Genomic DNA, 9,767 nt, shown 5'->3' with positions numbered 1-9,767 from the left:
ACAGAAAACCAGAAAGCATCATATGGACAGCTATAAAAGCTGCAGAGAGCTGGACCTGAAAGAGCTACAACCTTGTTTGTGTTGGAGGAGATCTCCTGTATCCTTCTTTTAAAGCTGGTGGTTATTGCTCGAGCACATCCGTGTGCAGAATTGGACACGCTGCATGGGCTGTGCTGCTGAAAAGGCAGCTCAGCTCTGCTGCTCAGGCAGGTAATTAAACCCATCAGTGAGTGAATGACCTGGTTAAGGATCTCAAGAAAATAGAAAATTCCTCAGGAGGCAAAAAACTGGAATTGAAATATCAAAATTTATCCTGGAGCAAAAAATAGCCTCCTTTCATTCTTTTGCCACCAATGCTTTAAAAAAGGATGAGGAAAATGAAAAGTGCACCAAATAATACATGAAAACATTGTCCCCAACTAAATAGACATAGAAGCACAAAGACCTGTATATATTCAGTACTATTTTTAGAAAACATTTAAACCTCCAGACTTCAAAATTAATTCTCCAAAGTACATTTCTATAGTGCAATACAAATCTCATTAATTCCATAGTTCATAATATTTATACAAGAAGGTACCCTTTGTTATTAAATGCTATAGGACCTGCCCAGAAAGGTTAGAAACTCTTTCTAGGGTACCAAAACCTTTTCAGATCAGTTCATCTCTAAAAAAAGCTGGGGCTGATTTTAATTTGATCAGCCTTGAGTTGTTGTCAGAATAGTTTACTGAGCAGCTCCTATGAAAAACAGTGAGGCTTTTTATTGACAAATGAAATCAATTTTCTTAGGAGTATTCACAATATTTCAGCCTTTAAAATGTCATATGCTCCAATTCAGCACACGCTTTGTGGCAAGGAGTGTATTCCCAGCTTTTAATAGGAAATGCTGCCTGTGGAATTTACAGCAATGACTTCCTGGGGAATGTGGGGAACTTTCTCACTCAAGGTGAGTAGGGTGATGAGTCCTGCTGCACAGGTTGAGACAAATTAATCAAAATCAATGTATGCTGGTGCCTACTTTTCCAGTTATGTCAGTGGAAGAGAAGAATTTAAATGGGAGGTGACATTTACATATTCTGTGCTAATTTTCTACCAGGTCGAAGTGACAGCTGGTCTTTGCTAACCATGGCTGTACTTGACAAGGGGATGGAGCTGATCTGATCCTTTTTGATTGCTTCATGTGACACCTCACTCCTCAAAACACCACCTAGAATCCACCTGAACATGGGAAGGAGCTGGAGCTGCTGGAGAGATCCAGAGGATCCAGGGGGATCAGAGGGATGGAGCAGCTCTGCTGGGAGGGAAGGCTGGCACAGCTGGGGTTGTTCACCTGGAGAGGAGAAGCTTTGGGGTGAGCTCAGTGTGGCCTTGCAGAACCTGAATGAGCCAAAAAGGAACAGAGAGAAACTTTTAGGAGTGACAGAACAAGACAGAATGGTTTCATACTGACAGAGTTAGAGGGTTAGATCAGATATTAGGAAGAAATTATTTATTTAGAGAGTAATGAAGCCACACCACAGGGTGCCCAGAGCAGCTGTGGCTGCCCCTGGATCCCTGGAAGTGTCTAAGGCCAGGCTGGATGGAGCTTGGAGCAATTTGGGGTAGTGGAAAGTGTCCCTGCTCATGGCAGAGGAGTTGGGAGCAGACAATCTTTAAGGTCTCTCCCAACCCAAACCATTCTGCAGTTCAGAGGGACCAGGGCAGAGCTGCAGCAGACAAAAACTTGTGCTGACATTTATGACACAATTTCAAGCCTTCATCCATAGCATCTTCTGCCAGCACAAAATTCACCAAGGCTGCCATCAGAGAAACGTAATTGAAAACTGAGAAAGATTAGCAGGCTCAAGAACCATTTCTTTAAACCGCATCCTATATTGGGGTTTTGTTTCCTCATTCCACCAGCTTACTTACACTAAGGCTGATTGTAGCAACAGCATGGAATTAAGAGAGGGAGAGGGGGGAAAAGGGGGGAAAAGGAAGAAAAAGCACTCTGTCTGTTTAGATTGGGTCACATTGTGAATTTAGGTTTCATTTTTCTCTTAATTTTTTGCAAAGATTGGCCTTAAGAAGAAACACATTTCTGGAATTGGGAACCTACAGCATGGTACAGCTTTCAAGACACCATGCCAAAGTGTCTCTTTAATTATTTTTTAGATGAATTTTCCTTGTTCTGAGCTAATGGGTAACAGACCATGTCACAAAAATATTCCACATCCCTATTTATTCAGCAGAGAAGAGCTTTTTCTAAGAGTTTTCAAGGGATCTAAAAAATACAGGCAGAGACTCCTTGGAACAATTACCTACAGGCTGTAGGCACCTATTCAGGTTCACTGAGCCCCATTCAGCCCAGGACTTCTCATTTCAGCTGCAATTTAAGATTAAACTCGGGATGCTCATGAGGCAACAGACATGTTGGTGTCCCTTTCCCAGAGTAAAACCCTAAGAGAGCTCCCAGAAACTACAGGTACAGCTTCAACAGCCCTTTAAAACACACAAAATAAACCTGCTTGAGCTATTAAGGTGTTTTTGATGTTGAAGATCAGTGAGTCCATGGAAGTTAACAGATAGCCCTGAGTTGCCTTCAGCCAGAGCAGCCGTAAGAAACGCTGGAGGAAGAAATTTTTGGCTGTAAGAGGCGCCAAGGCCCATGGCAGGAGGGACTGGGGGAAGCTGGCTGAGAAAACTGGCACTGGGAAGCTCTCAGCTCCTCCAGGATCAGTCCCAACCTTCAGGAAGCACTGCCAGAGCATCCAACACCAGTTTGGGGCACCCCAGACAAGGGGGATGCCCAAACTGGTGTCGGATGCTGGGGAGAGGGAAGCCCAAAGCCCCAGCCAGCCCCGCTCTGAGGGACAGGGTGGGATCCTCTTTCCACAGGAAATACAACTTTTCCCTTCCCAAAAGGGCTGCAGAAGCCAGCCTGCTTTTTGTTCTCAGTAATCACTTTACCAATATTTCAAAGGCATTATGTAACTGAAACAGTGTAAAGTTATTGCTACCGACATTGTCAATAAATCATTAACATTTCTTAACAGGAACAGCACGACTGTTCATGTCATGGCTGTCTCATTCACTTTCAAATCAAAGCTTTCAAATTAAATATTCATTTAATATTAAAATATTAATGCAGACCCACTGTTTCTGTAATATTAATTTCTTATGGCATTTCCAGGCAAATGCATATATTATAAACTTCATCTCCCACAGGAGGTCCCTCAGCCTTCCCTTTCCTTCTTCCAGCATTATCCTGATCCTAGGCCAGGGAGGGACTTCCAGAGAAGGAGGGGCTGCCTGATGAAGGGGAAGCAAGGTGGATAATTTAAAGTATCCCATTCCTGCCCTCCCACACAACCTCCCCACCCTTAGATCAGGATATCGAAGGCTGCCATTATATCTCCCGCCTCCAGAATGAGTCATTCATACATTCAGCAATTCCTGTTGGAAAAACAGTGAATGCCTCTGCCACCAGAGCCCATTACAGAAATTAAACTTTGCAAATCATCAGGGAGGGGCAAGATTTGAGGCATTTCAAGGCACACTCCTGGTCTCCCCAGGCTTGGTAGGAGCAGAATTGATTTGACAATAAGCTTTTACAACCTCAATGCCTATGGTAGCAGGAGGCATATACCTGGATGGGAAGCAGATCAAAGGAATACAGTGCTGCCCTCCTAAATAATTTCTTCCTGGTTTTTTTTTTTTTTTTTTTTTCTGGTGTTGTTTCTGTTTATTAGGTTTTTTGGGTTGTTTTTGATTTTGTTTTTGGTTTTTTTATCATTGTTGTTTTGTTTGGTTTTGTTTGTTTGTTTAGTTTTTTAATTATTTTTAATTATTGTTTTTGGTTGGTTTTTGTTTCAGTTTGGTTTTCTTAATTTTTTTTTTGTGTTTTTGTTGGTTGGTTTTTGTTTCAGTTTGTTTTTTTTTTCTTTTAATTTTCTTTCCCAGTGGTTCATCTCAGGCAAAATGACAAGAATGGAAGTCCAGAGAGGCACTTCCATGGCTGTACCATGGCTCACCCCTCATCCATCTGGCCCTGCTGGGTGTCCCTGCCGAGGCTCCCCAGAGGCACTGAGCTGGAGGGAACCTGTGGCACCCCAAGGAAAGCCTGGGGCTGTCAAAGGTTTCACCCCGTAGGAAATAGTTCTGCCTGTGAGGATCCAAAGGAAAAGTTATGAATATTCACTGACAATTTGTCAAAACAAAACCCCACTCAGAACTGCTGATTTTCTGCAGAGTTGTGCTGCTTTGGGCTGGGGGAGGAGTTAATTTTCCTCATAGTAGTTGGTGTGGGGCTGTGTTCTGGATTTGGGCTGGAAACAGTGTCAATAACTCAGGGAAATTTTTTTATTTGGCATTGCTGAGCAGCAATTATGCACCATGACCTTTTTACATTTTTATTCTTTTCCACAGAGGCCTTTTCTGCCTTTCACCCACCAGTGGAAAGGCTGGGGGAGCTCAGGGAGTTGGGGGGACATCCCCCAGCACAGGGCATCATGTTCAGCACACAAAGGTGCGGCAGAAAGAGGAAGAGGGGAACACTCTGAGGGATGGAGTTTGTCTTCACCTTATACACACTGGGGAATGCCTGCACCCCTGCTGGGATGGGAATGAATTCCTTGCTTTGCTTGTCTGCATGGGTTTGGCTTTACCTATTGACTGTCTGTATGTCAACCCATGAGTTCCTCTCCAGGCCTGGCAATCCAGGACCCCTCACTGCCTCAGGCCCCAGAGATGGAAACAAAAGTGAGTCTGGGGAGGAGCAAACTTGGGGTCAATGACTTCATTACCCGAAGCTGTAATTGGCAGCTGAACCCCCAATATGCAAATGGCCCAAACTTACAAAAATGTGAAAACCTGAGATCTATTTTTGGGTGTAGCCCCTGGGGGGATTAATTTTCCCAAAATGTATCTGAAAACCCTTCAATAAATATACCTGCTTTCTAGTATCTTAATTTTGTCTGGCCTCTGTTTTTAGGTAGCCTGAAAAAGGCATCACTCTCACTTTTCCTCTTCCCATTCTCCCCCTCATCCCCAGAAGGGGCTGGCGGGGAGTGGCTGTGTGGGGCCGAGCTGCCGGCTGGGGTTAAACCACAACAGTTTACTATAATTACTTCTGCTGCCTGGAGCTCCCTTATCCCTCCTCCTGAGACCATTAAACCTAGGCTGCTCTTCTTCAGAGCAAGGAAGAAAAGCTCTTCAGCCTTTAGTCTCCTTGGTATTTTCTCTCGCTCTTTCCTTCCCCACTCATGAGACATGCTGGGGTTCATTTGGGGATTTGGGTTGCTTGGTTGAGGGGGTTGTGTTGCGCTTTTAAACCGAGTATATAAAATCTGCATAAAATTCATTCACTTGCATCCTTCAGGGGAACGGAAGTTATTTCTTGTCTCAATTGGCCAATGGCTCCAGAACTCCCTATCTCTGCATCGTTTCAAGCCCTGTGGGGTCTCCAAGATGGGGGCAGCATTATCAAGGCTCAACACCAACTTCTAACAGGAGTGGCCACAGCTGCAAGTAAAATACTCTGGTGCTGGATTTCAGATTACTTGTTGGGTGCTGACTTTAAAATGATGGGAGATTCACAGAAAACCTAAAATGGTTTGAGTTGGAAGGGACCTTAAAGACCATCTAATTCCCACACCTCTGCCATGGGCAGGGACACCTTCCACTATCCCAGGTTGCTCCCAGTCTGGCTCCAACCTGGCCTTGGACACTCCCAGGGATCCAGGGGCAGCCCCAGCTGCTCTGGGCATCCCATTCCAGGGCCTCACCACCCCCACAGGGAAGAAAAAAATTTCTTATCCAATAAAAAGAGCAGGAAGTGCCAAGATGGAGATTCCACAACTCTGTGTCCTTCTAATCCTGCTACATGCCAAGACTTTTTGTCTGGATATTCCTGGCTTGAGTGCTCAGTGAGATTACACGACTCGCTTTCCCATTTATTCTGGATACAAGAAAATTTGTTTGCTCAAAAGTGTTCTTGCCTTTCTTTGAGGTTTGTCATCACAAAACATGTTGCAGAAGCCATTTCATCACTTAGGATTAAACCCACAATAGACTATCTTTGAGTGGTATCTTTTGGTATTCTTATCTCTGAGAGAAGATTTTGGAAGATTGGTCTACCTGAGGGTTCTTCTGATTATCAGTCTTTCTTTCCATGTAAATCCCATACAGAGATCATCTTTGGAAACTGCATTCCTGGTACAGAAACTAGTGGTATGACCAATAAACTTAATATTGGAATTGTGTATTCTTAAATTCCCAGTAATCACATGCCAGAGTACAGCCATCACCTCAGAAGAAGCAGAGAAACCCACCAGTTCTGTCAGGAAAATCCCTCTCCCAGCCACTCTCCCTTCTCTCACAGCCCTGCCCCTCTCCCTCCCCTCTCAGCAGCCACCTCCCACTAACCCCATCCTTCTTCACTCCTGCCAAAAATTGTTTCTCCACATCCAACCCCAAATCTAGCATTCACCTCTCCTTTCCCGTTCTCTAATTGCATCCTTCAAATCTTGTATTGTCCAGCTCCTGTACATTCACTTTCCTCCTTCCATTACTCTCACTTTCCATTCTACCTCCCTCATCCTTCCCATTTTCAAATGGTATCTGTCCTTCTTTAGATACCATTTTGCCCTTTCTCCCTCCAAATCAGCCTCCAGCCCCTGGAAGCTCTCTCTGCCTATTTTACCTTCTCCCTGTAAAATTTTTCCTAACTTTTCTTCCTTCCTTTTTTTTTTTTTTTTTTAAGGATGCTCCATAAAAATAAACTATCTTCTTTTTTGAAAGTCCCTGTGACCATTAAACCACCACACTCAGCAGTGAGTTTTTACAGCTCCTCATAAAGCCTCCTGCAGTCCCATTATAGTTGACTGAGGGAATAAAACATGGCTCAAAAATAATCCCAACTGTCTCCCATTACTGATTTCCTCCTGTGCCTCTTAACCTGTATTAAAAAAAAAAAGAAAAAATCAACATATAAGAAGCACTCTGTCCCCAAATTTCGGAGTAGTGCCCAAAGTGCACAGGAGAAGGGAGAAAAGAGCCTCCAGGGCAACTCCTGGATCCATCCTGATGGTTTCCAGTCCTTGCCCAAAACAGGGAGCAGATAAAACACCCCCAACTGCTCCCTTTGTCCTGTACCACAGAGCTGTCCAGTCAAATCTCTGCCTCCCACCAGGACGCCTTGGAGTGGCACCCATCAGGTTTTTGGCCAGAGATCGTGGAGGGGAAGGGAATCAAGAAAGTGAGAAAGAAATCAAGCAAGCACAGGAGCAGCTTCAGGCACAGAGGACAATGCTGGGAGAGGCCCCAGGCTTGCCTTCAGGAGCAGGTGGCCAAAGGCACCGCTCCATGGATGTGTTTTGGGATGGGTGAGCAGGAGGAAGTGACACAAACACCACGGCTGAGTCAGAGCCACACCTCACAGGCGCTGTCCCCAACCTCTGTGCTGTGCACAAGGCTCTGGCCTTAGCAGGAGTTTTCTGGGCTGTGGCCAACGAAGGGATTGCTGTGAAGGATATTAGGTGTAACAGGATGTTTTCCCAGAAAAGACTAGAGGCAGAAGTTATGTCATTGCTTTGACTTCCTTTCTTCCACACCTCCACCAGGGATGAAAATGGATCCCAAGGTGGGAAAAAGCTTAGAACGTTTAGTCAGCAACTGACTCTCCCTCTTTTTGAACGAGTTATTTAGGAGCACTAATAATTGCATTAGGGATGAGCACATTTTCTGGCTGTCCAGCTCTCTCTCCTTCCCTCATGCTGACGTTCCAAATAGACTCTTAGAGAGTTATACCATTACTAGATTAAAAGGATGTCACAGGCAGCTTCGATGATAAATTCAAGTGATCGTATTAACTGAAAAAAAACCTCTTTAAAATAATGATGTTGGCTTTATAACATTATTCTCTGCAGTTGTGGAAGAGAGCAGGAGGGTGGTAGACCCTATCAAAAGATGGGCAATGTCAGTCCAAAGTTTCTCTTAGAACCACAGAATCATTAAGGTTGGAGATCTCCAAGATCTAATCCAACCTTTGACCAAACATTCCTTTGCCCACTAAACCATATCCCAAAGTGCCAAATCCACTAATTTTTTGAACACTTCTAAAGATGGTGACTCCACCACTTCCCTGGGCAGACTTTTCCAATGTTTAACCATTCTTTCAGTAAAGATAATTTTCCTAATATCCAACCTGAACCTCCCTGGTGCAACTTGGAGGCAATTCTCCTTGTCCTATTACTAGTTTCCTGAGAGAAGATTGATTAATGGGAAGAAGAAGTATAATCTTTAACCAATTTGTCACTTCTCAGCAACTGCTCTGCAAAGGTAAAATGCAGCCCCTTTCTGCAAAGTGTATTTTAATGATAATTATGACAGGCAGACATCATTTGAGGCAGGAACATTTCTTCCCAACACTTGTGAGTGAGGGGTTGCTCCCCACCTTTGTCCTCTAGTTTTCTCTACTTTACTTATCCTCATATGAGAATAAGAACATTTTCCATAGATCACTTACAACCCTCCAGAAGTTCAGAATTTTGTTTGAAGGACCATCCCCAAAATTCAGATGTTTTGCTGTCTCTTCTATAAACTCTCCACGCTTCTTCAAAATTCAAAGGAGGGCAGAAAATTTTCCCTAGGATTCATGCATGGTTAACTCTGGTTAACACGGTTAACCTGGTTAACTCTGACATCATCCAAAAGTGTTTTGACATTCCTGGTGCTGAGAAGCCAGGCATTGCACTGGTTTATGGAAGCTGAAGCTTTCTGCAAAGGTAACATGAATCTCCTCTAAAACACAAAGTAAATTAAAGCAAAGATTTGGGGGAAAAGACACATTTCCTTTCTCCAAATTTGCACCACCTATCCTTAGCTGGCAGTCTGCAAGAAAGACAAGTTTGGACCTTCCTCCTGTGCTCTGTGTTAGCTCAGTGTAGGTTCAGGATGATGATGATCCACATGAAGCTGCCATGGCAAAGCTGTAAGAGTTATTGCAGCAATGAGTGGCCACTACCTCAGAGAAAAAAGTGAACTGTGAGGTGTCTACAAACATCAGCAGAGATTTTTACAATAGTGATTAAGATTGCATCTTACAGCCAAGTAATGCCAAATTTATGTTTACACCCGAGCCTGACACTTCCCACAGTGCATAACGTTACAGTCCCCAAGACTCTCCATATTTTCCTCTTTCAGTTTTTTTGCCTCATCATGGTTTAAAAGCCCAGCCATCTGTTGCAATTACAGCACTGAATTACACCACCACAGATGGGAGAAAATTCATAAGGCTGCAGAGTCAAGATTTTGGTGATTAGGAAATCTCTGAATTATTCTCGACCAGAATTTGTTCCCCGCACTACGGCGACACCACCAACACTACAACCACGTGCTCTGTTATCACATCAGCCTTATGGTGCCCCACTCCCTGCACAGATCCCTGACCCAGGAGTGCACTGCAGAGCAGATGAAGCTGGTTTTGGCTCATGAGCATGGACAGGAGGCTCTTCCTCTGCCATGCACTGATAATTCAGGAGCAGGAGCTCCAAACTCAGGCAACAATGCACAGTTGGAGGATTAGCTGCAGATTTAGGATGAGAGAAATGTACATCACAAGAGTGAGGCCCCCACTTCCTATTAACAAATGTCAAGTATTTTTGTGTGGATGTTTGAGAGTTTCACATTCAAACAGCTGTGAGCTTGTTTGGGCTTTTTTTTTTTTTTAATGGGTAATAAAAAATAATTTCCTCCCAATTTGTTCCTGGAAAGAGAAGATGACTTTG

Source organism: Lonchura striata, chromosome 17 (assembly GCF_050655825.1).
Source record: "Lonchura striata isolate lonStrDom1 chromosome 17, ASM5065582v1, whole genome shotgun sequence".
Taxonomy (NCBI): domain Eukaryota; kingdom Metazoa; phylum Chordata; class Aves; order Passeriformes; family Estrildidae; genus Lonchura; species Lonchura striata.
The sequence above is the reverse complement of the archived record's forward strand: the minus strand, read 5'-3'. Positions refer to the sequence as shown.